This window comes from Panulirus ornatus, chromosome 59 (assembly GCF_036320965.1).
Source record: "Panulirus ornatus isolate Po-2019 chromosome 59, ASM3632096v1, whole genome shotgun sequence".
In the NCBI taxonomy this organism is placed as follows: domain Eukaryota; kingdom Metazoa; phylum Arthropoda; class Malacostraca; order Decapoda; family Palinuridae; genus Panulirus; species Panulirus ornatus.
This window is the reverse complement of record NC_092282.1, coordinates 6,534,908-6,557,768: the sequence shown is the minus strand read 5'-3', so window position 1 is coordinate 6,557,768 and position 22,861 is coordinate 6,534,908. Positions and strand designations below refer to the sequence as shown.

At 41.8% G+C, this 22,861-nt stretch overlaps 1 protein-coding gene across 3 annotated transcripts in view; it reads left to right on the top strand.

Annotated features, from left to right (window-relative positions):
• Window positions 1-22,861, top strand: part of LOC139767298 (discoidin domain-containing receptor 2-like) — a 119,054-nt gene that overhangs the window by 57,146 nt on the left and 39,047 nt on the right. Inside the window, exon 3 of one of the 3 annotated variants that reach the window (XM_071696507.1) lies at window positions 5,446-5,537. The gene's annotated coding sequence lies outside the window, so the exon portion shown is untranslated. Of the gene's footprint in view, window positions 1-5,445; window positions 5,575-9,365; window positions 9,739-22,861 lie in introns of those variants that run through there. The other 2 variants (XM_071696508.1, XM_071696509.1) reach the window with 2 other exon arrangements.

The window sequence follows — 22,861 nt, the reverse complement described above, 5'->3', positions numbered from 1 at the left end:
CTGTGGTGCTACTCTTGAGCACGACGGGACAATCCTTGACCATGATGGTTTTTAAAGTCTTTGGGCACAACGCATCGGCCCATGGCCATGATGGCCTGAAAATTGACCTAACTCTTAATTAAGGGTCAGGTCAAACACCCGTTATATTCAAGTTGTCCTATCCTCGTGATCAATAAGGGCTCGACGTGTCATTATGAGCCGATGTAGTTCGTTCGGTCTGTTTATATTTTGAATCATTTATTCTAATCCTGTCAATCCTAAATCTTTTTTCTGCCTTTTTTTTATCAAGATTAAAAAAAAAAAAAAACTACCCCTGGCCCTTCCGTGGTAAATTCTCATTCATAGGAAAATTTCTCTATAGCCTTCGTGAAATTCACTGCTTCGAATTTCCCCATCCGAATAATCTTGTCAAAACTTCTTCGTTTAGACCACGAATCAGACCACGTTCCGAATCCCCTTTGAAACTTAAGACAATAGACCTCTCAATATTCGAGAGAGAAGGATTTATCTATTTTGCTTTGTCGCTGTCTCCCGCGCCAGCGAGGTAGCGTATATATATATATATATCAGGTGTGTGAGAGAAGCAGTGATGAACCGCGGCTTCACTTGAGTTCGGGAAGAGGGTCGCGCGGTTGATCTAGAGATGTACCTTGATTGTTTCCCAATTTGCTGTGGGAGGTGCAACTGGGCAAGCAGGAGTGGTGATGGGCGCGTTCTTGTACAGCCAGCCAGCACGCATGGTGGATGGGAGGTAACGCTGGTGTATATATATATATATATATATATATATATATATATATATATATATATATATATATATATATATGATAGCAAGAGACACTTATAAAAGTACTTATAATAGTATCTATTGTCATACTTATGAAGTTACTTTTCTACACTCACAATGATCATAGGCTTGTTTACAGCCAACTAGTGCCTCTGCTATCATGCACATAAGAGTTATATTCTCAAGACTTTAATTTATAATGCCATCCTACTGGTTCGGTGGCAATTACCGTTTCTTTTTTTTTTCCCCCTAGTGTGTGTGAGTTACAGGCTACTGTCACGTGGATGACGAGGAGAAGCAGATAATAAAAGATTATACGTCTCAAATCTATGATCTATAATGCGTGTGGATTATTTAGATGGAATCATACAGGTCCTCGTAGCTGGCCAGCAATTACATCGAAGCTAAAGGCTATAACGCGCCTGTGATTTCAGAGTGGTATAATTCTCTAATGTATAAAATGGGGAGAGGGTCAATTATATCAAGTGGTATCAGATTTGAAGGTGATTTGAGGTCTCTTACTTGTCCAGTTTAGTTTGGAAGAGAATGATTTGCCGTTATATTTTTTTTTTTTCGTAAATATTTATTTCCTGCATTTGCAAGGTAGCGTTAAGAACAGAGGACTGAGTCTTAGAGGGAATATCCTCACTTGGCCCCGTTCTGTTCCTTTTTTATGGAAAAGTAAAAAATGGGAGGGGAGAACTTCCAGCCTCCGCTCCCTCCCATTTTAGTCTCCTTCCACACGCAGGGAATACGTGGGAAGTATTCTTTCTTCCCTATCCCCAGGGATATATATATATATATATATATATATAATATATATATATATATATATATATATATATAGTGTGTGTGTATGCGTCCAGTAACCTCCTCCCAGTGTTATGTTCCTCCCACTTTAGTGTTTGCCTCGGGAGCGAGACCCGAAGGCCGCTAAGACTGCAAGAGAAGAGTGTAAATATGCCGACATTACCTGTGTTTACACTCGGGCTGCACCCGCAAGTGTATCGGGCGCCACTCAGGCAGCGCTGGGCTTTTTAGGTGTACCGTCGCAAAGTCGTCATTGTGGACACGCACTCAGAAGCAAGCGCTGCGTGGAGGAGTGAGGGAGTATGGGAGAGAGAGAGAGTTGGATGAAAGTACTTAGGAGAACTTACGATTAGATGTTGCCAAAGGCCGAGCTAGTTTACTGTGCTCCCGCCCCGCAAGAAAATGTAGTCGCGAAGAGTTGTTGTGTGTGTTGTTGCCGAGTGTAATTGTGTGGTGTGTGTGTGTGTGTGTGATATGGCGAGGTTATGTGTATGTGGAGTGAACGCCCTCGATCCATGTGTGAGTGAGGCGGAAAGTTGAAAATGACCTGAGTCCAAGAAGTGGTATTTAACAGCGCAGTCAGGATGGTCCTTGGATGTAGGTTCTCCCGTAGGATCGTCCTACAAAACCAGGTTCCCCGTTTCGAACCCAGGTCCTCGGTTTATGTTTCACTACTGCGTTGCCTCCTTGAATATCATGTTCAGTTTTGGTCACCCGACTTAAAGGAGAGATGGAAATGGAGAGAGTTCGGTTGCGAGGAAGCAAGATAATTACCGGCAATGAGGAACAAATACTGTATAAACTTGTTCAGTTTAGAAATGAGAAGCTTAAGAGGTGAGCTGACACAGGTACTAAGACATATCGCTTTGATAACCTCGATCTGAACACCTGTCCAAGGTTAGTTTGATCCGAGATCACACACACAGGCAAACAGGTTAGGTTCGAATGAGGCAAAAGCTCATTTTTTTTTGGTTCAAGATTGATGGCTTATGGAATGATTCCTCAGTAAGAGTAATTGAAAGCAACGGCACAGATACGTCTAGGAATGGACATGATCAATACCTTAAGGCCACGATAAACATTTGCATCCACCATTGTTAACATTTACAGATTTTACTCCAAAATTCATTCGTCTAATTTCCTATTCTTTGTGTTTCGAATATATATATTTTTTCTATCTTGGCGAACTATAGGACTCGATGGTTTTGTGTTTGTTTGCATTCTCTTGTTTGTCGTAAGATAGGAGATTAGTTTGGCATTTAGTCATCCCTAATGATAAGATTAATAGGTTCAGCTACGGGTCACTGATTACATTGATCAGCCTGACATGTTTTGGCTCTAGCTGCTGCAGTGGCGCAACGACCAACTCGTGCCGAAGGAATTGAGACTTTGCTTAACATTTCGTGCAGAAGTTTCGACGAAGCGGGTTCGCTTGCTCGACGATTCAAAAGATCCAAGCGTTTCGGGCAACTGTTTCAATGGAGCAGGTTCGTTCGATGATTCATCAAAGGAGTTGAGAATTTCGGGCAAGCGTCTCAACGATGCAGGTTAGTTCGATGATTCAAAGGATTCGGGCTAGTGTCTCAACGGAGCAGGTTCGCTCAATGATCCAAGGGCTTCGATCGTAAACGAACCATGCCATCTGGCGCGGAGGCACCACTTTGGTTCGCTTTTCCTATTTGCTAATGATTCCTTACATTTTTCTTTTACATAGAATTAGAATTCAGATGTAGAGATGCGATCGATAGTCAAATCAGGGTTCAATCTGATTCAGATCTTGGTGAAACTTGAATCCAGATGGTTCAGAGGAAGTACCATCAGCATTAACCTCTTAAGAATGAGGGTACGACCATTATACGTGATGGTACGACCATAAAGCAAGATAGTACGACCTTTCAGCACGACTGAATGACCCTTGAGACGTAGATATTGCTTGTCGGTATGGAGGCTTGACCTCTGAGTAGACCAAGTAATCAGATGAAAGGTGTGGCTATCGTACCCAAGGGTCGTTGCAGCCACTCTCAAGAATCGTACCACTATGCTCAGGGGTCGTACAATCGTGGCCTATGGTCGTATCTTCGTGCTCAAGGGACGTACCATTGGGCTTGAGTCATGATGTCTGTCATGCTCTTAGTCGTACCGTCGTGCTCAAAGGTCGTACCTTCGTGCTTGAGGCGTACCGTCGTGCTTAAGAGTCGTGCCTAAGGGTCGTATCATCGTGCACAAGGGTCGTACCGTCATGCTCAGGGGGTTAAAGTCAAGGTTACCTCTGCCAGAAATGTCAAGAAATTTGGTTTTCGCTGTTCAAATATTTGCTTTTATCTGTGGTGAGAATCGCAGGATTTTGCGAAAAATGCATTTGCGCTAAACTACCGAATTGACTCGGGAGGGGGGGGGGGATACTTGAGGGGTGGGGGAGGGGGCCTTTTTTGTTTATATGGAAGAGGTGTGCGTGCGTGCGTGCGTGCGTGCTTGTTCGCCCGAGGGGATTAAGAAGGTGGGTTGAATGAGGGGGTGGTGTAAGGGTAGAGAGGGAGGCTCAGAATGATGATTGGGGTGGAGCTCACGGGTCGTGAGGGTGGGCTGTTAAAGAGGAGTGGAGGAGGAGGAGGGGTGTTAAAGAGGAGAGAAAGGAAGGGATGTTAAAAAAGGAGAAGGGGAGATGGTGTTAAGAGGGATAGGGGTGTTAGAGGGGTAGGGTATGTTGGAGGGGGAGGAGGGTGTCAGAGAGGAGTGGAAGGGGTGTGTGTGTGTGTGTGTGTGAGAGAGAGAGAGAGAGAGAGAGAGAGAGAGAGAGAGAGAGAGAGAGAGAGAGAGAGAGAGATGAGAAATACCATAGTGGTGGTGAAGGGTTTTGATGGCCCTCATGGATCATGGAAAGGGAGGGAAGGACGGTGGTTGCCATAGGCCCACAGTGAGGAATGAGGTTGTGGCTTGATGGTGAAGAGGAGGAGGAGTGAGCGAGTGAGTTGGCTGGTTGGCTGGCTGACCGACATGGCTGGCTGACTAGCCTGGTTGGTTGGCTGGCAAATAATCAAATTCTATTTCTAAATTCTTTAACTTGTCTGTAGCTATAGCACGACACTATAATGAAGCTGAACCTCATGAAGCATATTCCTCAGGAAGAGCTAAACCCCCAGTAGGTCCTCATGTCATAGAAAACTGTTGAAGTGGTGTTCACAAAACAGGGGGTTCGAGGGGTAGAGAAAACGGTAGTCCAAAGTCGGCAAGCGATGTCTCGTATCTTGTGTACTGACACTGTGGTGGTTGTGGCGGCGGAGGAGGAGGAGGAGTTGAGATTGATTGGGTCACCGGCGGGTCGGACCAGAGAGGAATGTGGGCGGAGAAGATGGAGGAGAAGAGAAAAAGAATGAGGAGTAGTAGGAGTAGGAGGAGTAGGAGGAATAATAAGCAAAATCAGGACAATTTTTCGTACCTCTCGCTTCAAAAATACGTTGTTTGCTTCGATCTGTCGTCGAAAACAGTAACTCTTCTCTCTCTTTCATCTCTCTCTCTCTCTCTCCCTCTCTGTGTTGGGAGCGCTTGCTGACAACGGTGTGGCGGCCCCTGACGTCTGACACGGGTTTGGTGAGGGCAGAACACGGCTTCTGGGGAAGGACCTTTTGACTCTGCTTGTGGGAGCGGGTCTCGCACTTCTTGACGTTGGCTTATCGTATTGACGCCGTCTCGGGTAACATTTGTGGCATTTGCAGTATGTTTTTGAGTCGTTGACTCGTGTGTGTGTGTGTGTGTGTGTGTGTGTGTGTGTGTCTGTATACACACACAGGTGTCTTGTTTACCTTATCTACATGTAAATTTATAAGACAGTGACCCCATTCTCTTTACAGATACCTTGGACGAAATTCTTCAGAGTTCGGCCAGTAATTCCTCGTTCTCTCACCAGGGTGCAACAGCGCGCCCACCACCACCAGAGGAAGAGGTTTGTGTGTGTGTGTGTGTGGCTTCGGTGGCACAAGGTAGGCGGTCATGACCTTGTTTGTATTAATGGTCCAACTTGGGTGGAGTAGGACCTTACTACAGAGGAGTTCCTCTTCGTCTGTGTTTGTATATCTATTTATTCATCTGTCTATCTGTCCGGCTATCTGTCAGTCTATCTAGCTATCAATCAGTCAACTTTAGATGGGGTTGGATCAAGTACTTGCAGGAATCCATCTGTTGAGAATCAGTTTAAGCAGAACAGATGACCTTAGTTAAATCCCTTCATGATGACAGATTCCCCAAGTCTATGTGGTACAAAGAGAGATCGGAGGAGTTGATGTAGAGGGATCTAGTGCTTTTCTTGTATAACAGGTGGAGGCTATGGTCAGTATTGTAGGTGGAGAAGGGGATGGGGTGGATGGTCTTTGGAGTGTGTAAATGGGGGAGTGAGTGAGTGATTGGCGAGCTATTGTAGGACGGACGAGAGAGAGAGAGAGAGAGAGAGAGAGAGAGAGAGAGAGAGAGAGAGAGAGAGAGAGAGAGAGAGAGAGAGAGAGAGAGAGAGAGAGAGTCGAGGTCCTGGCTCATGTCTCGCTGGCAGACTTTACAGACGCCTTTGGGTAATCGACAACCGGGTAATTTATCTCGCTACCATCTCTATTCCCTCCCTGGTGGATAGACTGGAAATACTTAGCCAGACCAGTTCTACAGGCGTGACCGGTCCCGATTGGTCCCAGGGAAGCTTATGGACAATCCCAGTCCCACGGGCCGTCAGTCACACGCTCCCAGAACCTGTTGGCTGTGGCGAAGAGGAAAGGAAAACGCAAGGTGGGGGTAGTTGTGCGTAGCTCTTTTAGACGTTTTCAAAGACGCTTCTGCCACTGGGAATAATCGTGTGGTGGGAAACGACCGTAGAATTCTAATTCTGAAGTCTACGTTTACGTAGATACACATAGACAAAGCATTTCAATAGTAGCATGAAGATAAGGACAGAACAGCGACATAGGTGGGTGACAGGTGGGTCGAAGAGAGGCATTAGGGACCCACAGGGGTCTTCATATAAGCAGCGAACACACTGGGCTTTCTGGATGGCTGTATAAAAGCGTTCGCCCCTGATCTGGTTCGCTAGGAGGGTGACGCGTCATCTCCTCCTCTCCCTTCATAAGCAGTCATGTTTCGACTCGGGAGATCAATAGATACCTGATTGATTGAATCCTCCTCCTATGTAGCGTATGGGAAACAATATGATTAAACTTGCCACAGCGCATGGGGAGATGAATAAAGTAATCGCACCAACTAGCTAACTTTGATAGGCGTAAGCTACCATAAAACGTAACTATCTCTTAGTATATAAATTGCTAACATCTAACGTAACTATTTCATAGTATACACTGTTAACATCAAGCGTATCTACTACTAACTTGTACACATTGCGAACATCAAAAGTAACTACTACTTAGTATCGGATTCTCTACTGGTAGATAGATTTACCCTCTATATGCAGTTCAGACAGAGGTTTCAAACCTAAGGTTTTCGTCTCGTCTTAATTCATATTGATGAGTTTTATGTACACTCTGAGGGAGGCTGTCTTGTCTCTAGGGATTCTGTTCCCCCCCTTTAGCAATTTCCCTCCCCCCCCCTCCTTCCCACCCGAATGTTTTGGATGTACTTTATGTAATCATACATTTTTTTGGGGGGAGGGTAATCTGTAAGACGCGGCCTGATGCAGCTCTGTCATTGAGAGAGAGAGAGAGAGAGAGAGAGAGAGAGAGAGAGAGAGAGAGAGAGAGAGAGAGAGAGAGAGAGAGAGAGAGAGAGAGTGGGGGGAAGAGAAAATAATGACAAGGGATTAAGAAAATGATCAAGTGATGGGAGCGGAAGTTGACGACGACGATTGAAGAGCAAGAGGAAGAAGAAAGAGGAGGAAGAGGAAGAAGAAAGAGGAGGAGGAGGAAGAGGAAGAAAAAGAAATTGGAGAGACATGGACGAGATGTAAGAGGAATCATGAAAGATGGGGCGAAAGATGATATTGAAAAGGAAGAGGAGGAGGAGAAGAAGAAAAAGAAGCAGCAGCACGGCAAGAACTCGTCCTCCACCTCCAGCGTTCGTGGATATATTTCACCTTAAAAGAACGCATGGGCAGCTGTGCGTGACGTCACACCTCAGCGACTCCCAAGATGTTACAGGAACGGTGGAGATAATCCGCTTAGGGTGTGTAAAGGGCCGTTCTTGCTGAGGCTAAGACATTTTAGTTTTGCCGAGAAAGAGGATTATATTACCTCTTGCTGTCGACATGTCTGACTTTCTCGCGTCTATGTGCGTCTGTCTCCTGCACTAGACATACACACATGTACACACACACACACACACACGTCAATTACTGTATTGCTGTAACTATCATTGCTTAATCAGACTTGTACATAACAATGACATTGTAAACATCCTTGTATATGTGCCACCCTGGGTATCTAAATGCACCCCCATCCTACGCTCATCTAAAAAGTGGAGCTATCCAGGTCACCATAGTCTTTAGCCCTCGTATGATTAGCTCATTAGTAACTATTCTGACCTCCCTTGTTGTGTAATACCCCACCTTTTCAGCCAAATAGCTGCCTACATCCACAATAAACTGTTATATATACTTCCACCACTGCTCTAAGGCACCTAGGCCACTGACCTCCATCCCAAAAGGTAAACACAAAACAAATGACATTCACCCAACGTAATGTGTACCTTTCCCACCGTCTCCTCCAGATGGTGCTGGCTGCAACTCCGCCCCACTCACCCTACACCCCTCACACCAGTTTGGCCTGGTGCATAATAATCTAATTTTTCATATAATTAGGATATTTCTCATAGTATTCTACATACGTAGAACAACAGACAGTCTTGGCTTTCAAGTTTAGTTTGTGGAATCGGGTGATTTAGTCCTCCCATGATACGATATGCCTAATTCTATACTTTTGAAAAGACTTTGATGGTTCCAATACTCTCTTCTCTCCCCTTGTCCTGTCCCCATTATGTATAGCTTGAGGTTGGTCGTCGTCTGGGATATCGGCTTCCATCTCGGAATCCAGCCATCTAAGCCTTGCTTTCATTCGAGAATCCTTTTAACAAGGTTTTGATCCTATGATACCGTCTTTTTTTTTTTTCTTCATTTGTACCCGACAACATCTATACTCATTCCACTTTCAAGAGTCTATTGGCGAAAACTGCCATCGACGACTTTCTTGGTTATATCTGTCTGTCTATTTATCTATGTATCGATATATAACACCTAATGCTTCTTGAAAATCTTCCTGAGATAATTTAGGTATCAGAAGACATTAGATCCTGTAAAATTCATCGTAAGAAAATTCCATACAGTTCCCCGTGAGAAAGATTCGTTCACTCGAATGTAAACATCTCGCACACCGTTCGTTGTTATGGCGCGGTGAAACGACCCATTTGTATATATATCTTTTTTTCGAGTCTTGATTTGTATGCACGAAATATATTTACTTAAACATACACCTTACCATACATCAGCTCTGTGTATGTAGTAGAATCTTTCTTGTATCTCTCCCATAGAGACATCTCTCAATGTCTTTTTCTCCGTGTCTCTTCTGTCTCTCTTCCTCCCTCCTCTCTCTCTCTAATCAAAATATTTACTCGAATGACGCCATACAGCTACTGCTTATAGACTAATTAGATACTCGACACACACACATAAATCAGCCGGTGGCAACTCCTGGAGGAGGAGGAGGGGGGTAGATGTGGCGGAGGAGGAGGAGGGAGGGAGGAGAGTGAGTGAGAGGGGCGGGGCGTTACGGCGATGGAGTCCGAGAGAGACCCATCGTCAGTATCATCGCCACTGTCACCCAGCGAGGGTGTTCGACCCTCTCCGTCAAATCGTACGGACACACCACACACGCGCTCTCGCGCGCGCCCCCGGGGCTTCCGTCTGGCATACTGAAGCAGTGACGCGAAAATCGTTTAATATACATTTTTTTTTTTTTTTGAAGTGTGGGAAAGAGGTGAAATCTTGCCCCGCCCCACCCGCCCCCTGAGGGGAACAGTCAGTGTGTCTTTTAATCCCCCCAGGTGTGTGAACCGATTAATGAGGGATTGTAATCCCTGTGATTGGGATTAGTGATTTAGGGGTGTGGTGCTTCGGTACGCTGCTTGGCGGAGGAGGTGAACGAGGACTTCCTGACGGTCGGGTGAGTATTCAAAAGGGTAGTTAGAGTCGCTTGTTGGACTATTACGGGGAGACTGTCCACAGGGCCTTCACATACGAACACACCACACACACACACACACACACACACACGATGATTAACTTGTCATGTTCGTTAAAACAATCTTCGCTGACCAAACCCTGAATTTGTCTAAAGGTAATGACCATTTCTGGTACGTTTAAGTTTTCCGCTCATTAACTTGCGTGTGTAGACACCAACACAGATGGTGTGTGTATATAAACCTACCAGGTGTGTGCGAGTGTATGTAAGTACAAATGTATATATGACGCAAGATACACCAATGCAGTTTCGAGGAAGAGCGCCCTGTATCAGAACACATCAGCGCCACCTGTTGAGCAGCGGCACAGATGTCCTGCAGGTGCTAAGGGGGGGGGGGGGGGAGGAGGGAGTGTGTGGGAGTGGGCCCTTTGGTTGGAGGGGGAGAAAGAGGGAGAGGAGGTGTGGATTCAGGGGAAGCCGAAGTCCAACAGGACATACCACTGGGAACCAGTACGTATGGGTGTTGATGGAGGCGGCGAAAGCAGGACTTGTGTGTGATGGTGGAAGTGGTTGAATTGATGGTTGATGTGGACGAGAGAGGGAAAGAGGGAGAGGGAGGGGGAGAGAGAGCATAAATGAAAGAGTAAGCGATCAATAGAGTACATAAATAATAATTGGTAAGTAAGCGATCATTTTTGGAATTTCGTTTTATTGTAGTTTTCAAATACTTTAGTGTCTAGTTAAACACGTCGAGAGGGTAGGTGGAGGCAGGTATGAGTAATGGTGTAGAATGAATAATCGTAAATGGGATAGTAAGTGAATGTAATTGGGGAAGCGAAGGCTATCATAACTCTTGAGAATAAATTAGCATAATGAGAGAGGATAAGTGATTGTAAAAGAGGGGATACATCATGATGGGTAGAATGGGTAATTGATAATCAAGGGGCTAAGGGTCATAATGGGGAGTAGGGGTTAAGTAACCATAATGGGGAGTAAGGGTAATGGGGAGCAGGGGTTAAACTGATCGTAATGGGGATAATAAGATAATAATCGTAATTTTGTGAATGATAAGGGACTATGATAGGTATAAGTAAATAAAAGGAATTGGTAAATGATCATAAGTGATTGACTATGAATTGGTATAGAGTAAAAATGAATAAGCGAGTGATCAGTTGATCATAATGACAATGAGTACTGGTTCACGATGAGGGGAAAATGGGTTAGGAATAACGAAAAAGAGAAAGGAAAGAAAAAGATAAAGGTGAAAAATCTCATATCTAAATCATAGCTAAACTCATAGTTCAATATAGACAGATAGCAGGACACCACAGCTATAGCAACGACTTTGTCTACAGTGGCTAGAGACATCCGTTTTCTGTCTCTCGAGTTAATCTTGTATTTTGTATGGTGTGTGTGTGTGTGTGTGTGTGTGGTATGCAAGCAAGGTTGAGCGAAAATTCAGCCCACGATACCCATTCAAGGGCATGCCCTATGCTAATAGCCACAGTCTGTTTGTACGAGTATGTATATATCTCTAGTCTTGTTGTATAATTGTATAAAACTGTTTGAAATGTCGACTTGATCACAACCTGAGAGTATGTGTGTTGAGAACAATCTACTTGCCATATATCTACTTTTAGCATACTCATTCGTCCGAAAAAACATTTTGCGATTTTGATGTGAAAATTCAGTGTTTTTGTGAAGATTTCAGTGTAAATTGTACCTATTACGAAAGATTAGTGTATATTGTCCACGAGAATAAATTGTAATACAAACTGTACAGAGTGGAAAGAATGTGCTTATATCATTTAATGTGTGATCATTACACTGGACTGTACACGATAGAGACTTGAGCACCAACATATAAATTGTATGTGATTATGTTGGATTGTGCAGAGACTTAAGAACGTATAGTTTTTATGATACTGCATTGTACATGATGGAGACTTGAGTACCATTATGCAATTTTTGTTATACTGGATTGTACAAGATCGTGTCCAGTAGCAATATATGTTTTTTTCATATTTCTGATTTAGTTGACGTATTCAGTTTCTATACATATATTTAGTGCGCGTTTCTATCCATACGTTTCGTGTGTTTTGTATTTAGTGTTTCCCCATTTTAATTTTCACTGGCGATTGAAAGCAATGATTAACCCATTCCCCTCCATCATCATCGTCATATTTATCTCCTCTTCATCAAGTCATTTCGTGCTCTGCTCGGCCCTAATAGACGAAGGTGGAGTCCCGATATTCATTGTGTAGACGTATGTAAAGGATTGCCTTATACGACTTCCCAACATTGAAGGCCGGCATATTTAAGCTCTCGACTCGTCATCCTTCGTGAAGCAGTGGACAATAATATTCTGATGGTTACGAATAACTCGAACCTGGCGCGTTATGCCTGTAGGATATATTTCCTTCATGGTGTAGCTGCTACTCGTTAGTAATTACATATCTGACCAGAGAGTAATCACCTGTTCGAACACCACGAGGAGAGAGAGACAGAGTTCTACACTCGTGTGTTCTCCAGCCTCTTTACTATGTGTATATATATATATATATATATATATATATATATATATATATATATATGTGTGTGTGTGTATGTACCACACACACACACCCTAGCCAGAGGGAAGTCTCCATTTATGGAAGAGGGAGGAGGAGGTGGGGATGATGAACACCTGGGTTGACTGTGGAGCGACTACCGCGCATCTAGTATTCGAATCTATGCGGATTCAACCGCGGGCGGTCCCGGTCCCGTGGTTACTCATGGTCAGTAACGCTGTGTGTGTGTGTGTGTGTGTGTGTGTGTGTGTGTGTGTGTGTGTGTGTGTGTGTTACGTACGCTACTCTAAGCAAGTGAAGCGGGAGGAGGAGGGATTGATGCGTTATGGATGAGTCTTCTTCAAACGAACGTAACACCACCAGAGGTTTTCGTCATGGCTCACAGGACGAGAAAATGAACAAACAAATATCTAATTCCTCAGGAATGCTAATTGACGCTCCTTGTGGACCTCGGTCCACACACACAGGGCATGCGTGTGGTTCGCTGTACTAACCGGTATGTTTGTTGGTTCAGGGAAAAGTCTACCGTTCCCCCCCGCCCTCCCTCTACACACACACACACACACACACACACACGCAATAATCAAACGTAATTTCACGTTTCTGAAAAACGTCTTTCACGAAATCGCCAAAGAAAATGATGGAAGGAAAGAGAGAGAGAGACAAAGAATTCCTCTGGCTATTTTTCTGAAAGAGGAAATCTAATGCATTTTCTCTCGATTCTCTCGTATTTGTCTATAGGTTATTTTCTTCCTCGTTTGTAATACTGTCTTTTTTTCCCCCCAATGTTCAGTATACATCTGAGGCTTTGAATAAAGCTCCGTCTTTTCTGTCGAGGTCACACGTTTTGAGAAAAGAGGACACAAGAGCTCTTCTTTTCCTTCTATTCTTTTTCTTTTTAAATGTCTCTCTTACCACAAGAGGGAGAAAAAAAAAAGGATTGTGCCATGCCAAAAATGTGTGTATAGTCTTCTCTCTCCACTTCAAACCCTCAACTGATTTTCATTCACACAGGTCCAGGGGCTGCTCTGAGGACTGTTATTTGTTTGTCAATTCCCAAGGGATACCAAGATCCTATTATCCTTTTACGTAAATGTCATGGCCTCCTCCTTGTTCTTATCATGGATGTTATTCGCGCTGATGCATGATGCTGTGTTCTCCTAGTTTCTTGTTAATTTGTTTTTATTTTCTTCCAAATGCACACTGGGTGTGGCTGAAATGTTATAGATACCTGAATGAGTCAATACAAAGTTAGATCAGTCTTTTTTTTTTCCCTAGCTTTTATTCGTCTCTCTCTCTCTCTCTCTCTCTCTCTCTCTCTCTCTCTCTCTCTCTCTAAGCCAGAGGTAGCGAGACTGAACATGCGTCTAAACCTTCATGAACCCAGATATTAAACACGTGCAACCACGTCTTTGATATCTCAAAATATGGCCCATTTCACATGATGACTTCAGAGTCAGAACTAAAAGAAAGAATTTGTAAGCTTGTAACTTGATCCAATGAGTTAACTGATACACGCCTACGTGCAGGTAGAGACAGACTTAACAGACAGACAGACACATGGTCCAGAAGTACCATGTTTCAGGTTATGATCTACACTGTAATATGAGAGGTTGACTGAGCAGAGAAGAATCGTCCATTGGCATGACTTGATCATATCAGAGGTCAAGTTACAGTGTTGAAGGACATCTTAGTGGTGGCAGTTCATTAATTAGTTATAATTGCCTAGATTAGGACGACTCCATCATCCTAAATCTTTAATCGCATTTGAGTCATGTATATAATTATATATATATATGTGTTTGTTACATAGACAAGTTCTATATCGTAAATATGATCATGGTATACATAAGAAAATTCATATATCATTAACAGGAGTTTAACTAACAAATCGTCTAATATCACTGTAAACTTGACGATTGTTACTTTCTTCTTTGAGACAAAGACTTTGAAAGATTTCTGGACTAGACAGTGGTCTTTTTAGGTTTTTTTTGTATTTTATTCTGTTTTTCTGAGGGTATTTTTATTTTTTTTTATTTTTTGTTTTTTTTTTTTTTTTTTTTTTTTTTTTTTTTTTTTTTTTTTTTTTTTTTTTTTTTTTTTTTTTTTTTTTTTTTTTTTTTTTTTTTTTTTTTTTTTTTTTTTTTTTTTTTTTTTTTTTTTTTTTTTTTTTTTTTTTTTTTTTTTTTTTTTTTTTTTTTTTTTTTTTTTTTTTTTTTTTTTTTTTTTTTTTTTTTTTTTTTTTTTTTTTTTTTTTTTTTTTTTTTTTTTTTTTTTTTTTTTTTTTTTTTTTTTTTTTTTTTTTTTTTTTTTTTTTTTTTTTTTTTTTTTTTTTTTTTTCATTTGAGTGTATATAATTCCAGTAACTACTCTTGATATGGAGTGACTTGCGTTATTCTTTTGTGTTGGGCAGTGAATAATTTTATCACGAAGCCTAAAAGAATTTATCATCTATTTGATTTACATCAGTGAAGAATATGACTGAAATCACGCAGCAGGAAGAGATATGTAAAACTGTTTTCTAAAGTTCAAGTTTTTTGGTGGTAAACGAGTTTCTGTAATCTATACCCATCTAGATCTTAATAGCTACATATCGAAGCTTTAAAGTACCCTTTGCCCAGCGATGTGTTGTGTTTGAATAAGATTAGGCATGGTTATCTTGTGTGGGGTTAGAATAAAAAAAGAGAGGGGACATTAAATCACAATTCTTTCTTGTTTATCTTCTTGTGTTAAGAACTACAAGTCATACCTGGAGGGTTTGTTGGGTGGAGGCTCGCAATGAATGACAGATTTGGCCACTATTCTCCATGGAGATTTGGTGCAAAAGATGACGCTAATAGATAATTTATCTATCCACCTGTATCTTGTTTTTTCCATTTTTTTTAGTTTTCTTTTTTACAAGCATGGCATGAGGTACGTTTCTTATAAATATCTTGCTCCTGTTGGTCATATATATATATATATTATATATATATATATTATATATATATATATTATATATATATATGTGTGTGTGTGTATGTACCACACACACACACACCACACACACACACACCACACACACACACACACACACACACTCGTGGACAACACATCTCCCCACTGATCTCGTCTCAGTGGCCATTACTTCCATCCTCCCCACCGCACACATCATCCCACACACAATATCCTACATCAAGTCAAGATGAGTAAGACTTTCATAGATCATATATATATATTTACGCATAAGTACGGCGTTGGATGACTTCTCATTGTTAGACGAATATCAAAATGCAACCTTTTCTCGTCCGCGATTTGACTCGAGCGAATTTGCATCGAACGCTTTTAGTATCTCTGTGTTTCACACCATCGTCGAGGTGTTCGAAAAAAAATGGTATATGGGTGAAGCGATCAGTGTACAGAACGGGTGTTCTGTTGGTGGCTGTAGAGTCTATAGACAGCGTTTCCATATTGAGAGAGAAGAACTCCCAAACACGTTTGGGAAACTTGAGATTTATGGAGTCTCTCTCGCCCTTGCTTTCGAAAGTAAAGTAAACCCGAGTTTTGGAAAGGATTTGATAAAGCAAATGATTGCTCGAATGCCTTATAAAAAGCGTTGAAATGGATATCACTGGGGTTAGGGCTATTAGATTCCACAATGTATTGCAGAGTTTGTTCGGTGTTGTCACATGATTTTATTAAGTGATTCAGTTTAGAAATGTAATCTGGTTATTCTGGTTATTTTAGATGTAATCTGTATCTTAAAATGTAATATGGTTGAGATGTAATCTGGTCTTTGAATGTAATCTGGTTCAAGATATAACCTAGTTATTTTCAAATGTAATCTGGTTTGATATAATCTTATTTTCAAATGTAATCTGGTTTAAGATATAACCTGGTTATTTTTAAATGTAATGTGGTTTAAGATATAACCTGGTTATTTTTAAATGTAATCTGGTTTGATATAATCTTATTTTCAAATGTAATCTGGTTTAAGATATAACCTGGTTATTTTTAAATGTAATCTGGTTCCAGATATAATCTGGTTATCTTTTAATCTGGTTTTTATCAAACGATACATTGCATGGTGGCGAAAACTATGGCAACATTATCATTAGGAAACGAAAAATTCATCGCAAGCGGTAACGTAGACGGCTTGGAGAATGCCAGAAACTTAGGGTGTCGTAGCCAAGCATCGTACGAGGCGTATCTCTTGAACGACAACGTAAATAGAAGACTTTATTCTTGAAAGACAACGTAAGTAGAAGAATTCATTCCTGAGAGAGAAAGCAAACCGAGGAATTTATTCTTGAAAGACAACGTAAACCGAACAGTTTGTTCTTGAAAGACAGTGTGTAAACCGAGGAATTTATTCCAGGAGGATAACGTAAACCGAGGAATTTATGATCGATCATGGAATATCGAGGCCCTGTGGCGCCACCTTCGCGATCCACTTCTCCATGAGAGAAGATACCGTTTGAATTATTGCCCTGGTCTTCCCTGTGCCGATAACCTGCCCTTTCACCTGACCCTCAACACCCAGGTAATTATTCATGACGAAGTGTTACCCAGCGGCCTTCGCAGCCGCCACCCCCTGCGTGTACGCGAGCGCGGACGCGCGAACTAGCTAGCGAACGCCGAAGAGCGAGCGGTCTCTCAGCTCGCTTCTTCGAATGACCTCTCCATCCAAACCCACCCCGGTCTTGGTGCTTCTGACCTACTTAGACCTTAACTCAGCTAAAGATAACTTGAAGCCCCTTCACCCCGAGCCTAAATGACCCCTAACTCACCCGCAAATGATCCCTAAATGAGCGAAACGTTGAATATTTCAGTTAGCTAGGCACCCGTCCATCACGACCCTCGGCTGGGCCCAACCAATCTACTAATAATTCTTCTCCCAAGCTAATGTATGCCGAAGCTAAGCGTGGCAAGTGGGTGGAGCAAGACTCCGGACGATATATACTGGGCGAGGATCCTCTATGGGGGTTTCTTATTGCAATGGGGGTGAAAGAGAGGAGGAGGAGGAGGAGGAGAGAGAAGCCAGAGAGAGGGAGAGCGAGGGAGACGAAAGGCAAAATGATAATCCTCAATTTATCAATATCTGACAAGATATTGCCAGACGTGTAAGAATGACTGGGTGGGTTGACCTGTGGAGCCGATATATGTGAGGGTGGATTTCTGACAGGTACCTGACGACGAGACGAGAGTGAATAATGTGTGATTCATTGTATAATTTCTCACATTAGCCCAGTTTTTTTTTTCACTTTTTCATTTGAGTGTATATAATTCCAGTAACTACTCTTGATATGGAGTGACTTTCGTTATTCTTTTGTGTTGGGCAGTGAATAATTTTATCACGAAGCCTAAAAGAATTTATCATCTATTTGATTTACATCAGTGAAGAATATGACTGAAATCACGCAGCAGGAAGAGATATGTAAAACTGTTTTCTAAAGTTCAAGTTTTTTTGGCTGGTAAACGAGTTTCTGTAATCTATACCCATCTAGATCTTAATAGCTACATATCGAAGCTTTAAAGTACCCTTTGCCCCAGCGATGTGTTGTGTTTGAATAAGATTAGGCATGGTTATCTTGTGTGGGGTTAGAAATAAAAAAAGAGAGGGGACATTAAATCACAATTCTTTCTTGTTTATCTTCTTGTGTTAAGAACTACAAGTCATACCTGGAGGGTTTGTTGGGTGGAGGCTCGCAATGAATGACAGATTTGGCCACTATTCTCCATGGAGATTTGGTGCAAAAGATGACGCTAATAGATAATTTATCTATCCACCTGTATCTTGTTTTTTCCATTTTTTTTAGTTTTCTTTTTTACAAGCATGGCATGAGGTACGTTTCTTATAAATATCTTGCTCCTGTTGGTCATATATATATATATATATATATATATATATATATATATATATATATATATTTGTTTGTGTGTATCATTAACGTAATAATGAAAATAAAGATATGATAAAAGGAACCTTGAACGATACCTTAGTATGTGTGAGAATACGATAAGAGAAATTCTAAGACAAATTCTACATGGACTAGATCAACCCACACACACACACGTCATCTCGTATTTCAAGGAGTCGATGAGACAAGTCCCCAACAGAGATGATCAGCCATTCCATCTGTTCCTAGATGGATGGGGAGGTAACATGGTATGCCATGTTATGTTATTATCACGCTTCATGTTAACTGGCATAGGGTTGAAGTCCAGGTAGAGAGGGTGGAGCTGTTGCCTCGTAGGTATACCAACCTCACGACACACACACACACACACACACACACACACACACACACGCACACACACGAGGTTTACTGGGTACCTGGTTTCTTGTGGGATGGGTTGACTAGCTTCTTCATTCGCCAGTTCTCTCCTTTGTTTGGTTTATCTTTTAAATCAATTAGCAAAAGAATGTTGATGTTATAGATGGCGTAAGTCAAAATTAGGAAGTGAGGAAAAGGTTGGGTGTGTCTGTGGGAGGTAGATGGTGTAGAAGGCAATCATCATCACTATCTCCACCATCATCTTCACTATCTCTACCACCACCATCGCTATCTCCACCACCACTATCTCCACAACCATCTTCGCCACCACTATCTCCACTATCCCCACCACCATCACTATCTCCTCCACCGCCACTATCATCTTCCCCTTCTCCCTCCCCACCTCAAGCCCTCACTCAACCTGTTTATTTATACCCTGGATATAAGGAAATCATTTGTCTCTTCTCTCAACATCCTCTTTATTGTCCCACTTCACCGTACCGCGTCTGCTGGAGGCCCTCAGATGAAAAGCCAGCCTCCCTCAGCATACACACTAACCCATATATAGCAAGACGTGTTCAGTATAGCCCAAGCGAGAATACCTGATTACGCTTGGGGGGACAAGTAGAAAAAAAGAATAAGAAAAAAAGATGCAAGTTATATTAATTGCTCCTCACGCGCAGGTGCTTTGAAAGGTAACATGGTCACACCACGAAGGTCATGAACCCACATTACTCCTTCGTTTTGATTCAAGACCACATACTCAATCTTTTTAAGCATCTGTTTCATATCTCCTGTGCTCGTACACTGTGCCTAGATGTAAGACGGCCACTCTCTCTATAGGTGAATTATCCTTCCAGGGATTGCGTTATAGGTTATATAGATAATATAGTTATATAGGTTGTTCCCAGACCAATTGCTCTGGCCAGTCGAGGTGCAACTTGTAAGGCTAAGTCGTTCAGACGGAGGGAGAACATGTCGGTCTCGAACCCTTCCCTCTTTTGAAGGGGCCTTCGAGACACCGCGAAGCCGAGCATGTTAGCCTCTTTTGTTGCGAAGGGGGGACGACGCGTGGGGAAGCGACAGACGAACTAGACAGCCACTGACCCTTGATCTCTGACCACACCAGACTTGTGAGAGGACTCGGGGTTGAGGGAGGTGGGTATGGGTAACAGTAAGGTGGGGAGAGAGGGGGGGAGGTTGTTAGAAGGGGAAAGGAGAGGGGGAGGCGTCGCAAACCTCCATTGCTCTAAATCACCACCTCCAAAACACCCCCCCCCCCCCACACACTCACCCCCTTTAACATAAGACTCTCCCACCGCCTTCAACCACCACCTCCAAAAAAAAAAAACCCGCCACCCACACCCTCTAACATTCGACCTCCTCCTGGACCAGCAAGGCTTAATCCCCATCTCCGATCCTGCCTCGCACAACAATGTGGCCAAACACCGTGACAGTAAAAGAGTTAACGCAGTAATTTATCTATGACTGAAAAAAAAGGGATTTCTCTGAATAAACAAGATGAGCTTGAAGCGAACAGCTCCCTCGTACATGCCCTTCGTCTGTGTGGCAATTATGTACTTTGCTCCCACAGAATATCTGTGGATACACCGTCTGTGTTCTTATGTAATAATCACACATACATACATATATATATATATATATATATATATATATATATATATATATATATATATACACACATATATAATCTTTTTTCGTGTCTTTTCGTCGGTGGGAGAAAATGCTAAGTTAAATAGACAGAGGAGGGTGTTTGGTCGGGAGCCATCGCATTCCCAGCGACTCGGTCAGCCGTAGCAAAGACACAGGGATGAATGAAAGAGAAAAAAAAAATATACGAAAAGGATAAATGTGGACGAATGAAAAAGAATAATGACAAACGCAATGAGACTTGGGAAAAACGTGGCGTCTCCCTGCATATATATATATATATATATATATATATATATATATATATATATATCTCAAGCCTTTATATGACCTAAATCACAAGATTCAATTGATATTTAGTTCCAATTTAGCCCAGGACAACGATTCAATGCGATTCGCATCAAATATCGGTCTCGATCTCAAAAAGTTTTTGAAATCTCGATATTCTATCTAGTGATGACTCGAATATCGTATCAAATATGAATGGATCGACATGAACGAATATCCGACAATTCAGGAGACGTTAGAATATTTGTCGTATAAAAAGTCTTTTGTTATTTGACGTCCAGAGCTTTTTTTTTTTCCCCCTTAGCTCTGTGGAGGTCTGTTGATAATAGATCTTTCAAGTTTAACATTGGTTAGAGGGAGAACAATACATAGGAACATCGAATCATAAGGGAATTAGCTAGAGGAATCTATATGTCCATGTGCGATAAGATTTCCAAATCTAATCAGTCCAGTTCTAGCCAAGACAAGAAGATAGATTGTGTAAAGTTAGACTTGAAGTACTAACCTTCTCTCTCTCTCTCTCTCTCTCTCTCTCTCTCTCTCTCCCCCTCCCATAAAAGCTCTGATCAACGGGTGCCCTTCCTCAATATAGAGCTTAATGATAGGGGAAAAAAAAAAGTATTTACTTCCATTCATGTGATGGTAAACCTGCCCCTCTTCAAGGGGTACAGATCGGGGAGGATTTTGAGAAAAGGGAAAAAGTGTTTCCCCCTTTCATAACAGTATACAAAACGAATTCCACAACGTTAATCTTTTATATTTTTTTTTCCACCTTGATCGAGTTGCAAATTGCATCCTTAGACGAGGTCGGTTACGACCGAAGGAGCAGCCCGAGCTTACGAGAGTCTTTGCAATCACACATGCAAGACTCCTGTAGAGAACCAATATGCAAAGGTTAATTGACAAGGTATATTGCTATCATAGTTGCGTTTCGCTAATGTATTTGCTAATGTATTGCCGAGAGAGAGAGAGAGATTAGATTTTGTTTTACGTGTGCAATGTGATTCGAGGACCTGAAGGCCCATGATAAACAGACTAGTATAGGGAAATGGACGAGGGAGATTCGCTGATTAATCTGGACGAGAAGAAAATGATTAATATAATCCCTTTTTAAGAGTGTAGTTCGAAAGTTTTGATTGTTTATTCTACCCAAGATCAGCTTGGGTTCTGCAGAAACTCAGATATTAGAGAGTTCAGATACGAGAAACACACATGGTATAATAAAGTAAAATTCAAGTGTGCGGGGGGCCATAGTTATGCAAATTTGAGTTACGGATCTTCTGCATGATTAATTATCCTCTCTCTCTCTCTCTCTCTCTCTCTCTCTCTCTCTCTCTCTCTCTCTCTCTCTCTCTATATATATATATATATATATATATATATATATATATAATCCTATGAGTCCATGGGGAAAATGAAACACGATAAGTTTCTAAGAGCACTTTCGTATAAGAATTGAATCATCAGGGGAGATACAAGATATATATATGTATATATATATATATATATATATATATATATATATATATATATATACATTATACATTTCCCTTGCGCATAAATTCAGGGCAAGTCCACTTTTTCGATGGCTACCTTAAATAAAATCTACATAACATATGGCATGACATCGCGAACATATACAAGAAAAAAAAAAAAAATCTTTGGACTTTGATTTATGCGTAACGCAGCTGTGAAAGCCGGGACGAATTTTGTTTATTATTCATCCTTATTTGTAGGATAAGTAAGGCACTTCCTCTCTGTCCTCGTTCCCATCTCTGTCTCTCACAGGAACCGTAGTCATGTCTTTCTGACGTGTTTCCTCAATGGGTATATTGGTTAAATCTCCTGAAAGCCTTTCCCTCCTGCTCGATTTCTCTCCCTCTTGTCTCTCTCCTTTTTCTTAAATTCTCTTTTCTCTCTAATCAGTTTCTTTGATCTCGTTCAATATTGTTATAATACAGCCTAAGTCACATCTATGAAGTTTCTGATACTATCTCCCAACGCATCACAAGGCCCCAGTATTAATTTGTCATGTCGTGTTTATAGTGTGTGTGTGTGTGTGTGTGTGTGTAAAAGGGACTTTGTTCAGTGTGGTGATGGAGTAGGGAAGTCATGTGTAGCAGGAGAAGGGCATAATCGTATAGTGTAGCGGCACAGACGCTACTTAGCACGACTGCAGTCCTTGTGTAGTGAGGTTTGGACGTACCGTGTACTAGTGAGTGGAGGGAGAAAAGAGAGAGGGAGGTAGATAGGGGGTGGTGCGGTTACGACAAAGTGAGAGAAAACATATTCCTTTGAAAATTTATGCCACAAGTCTTA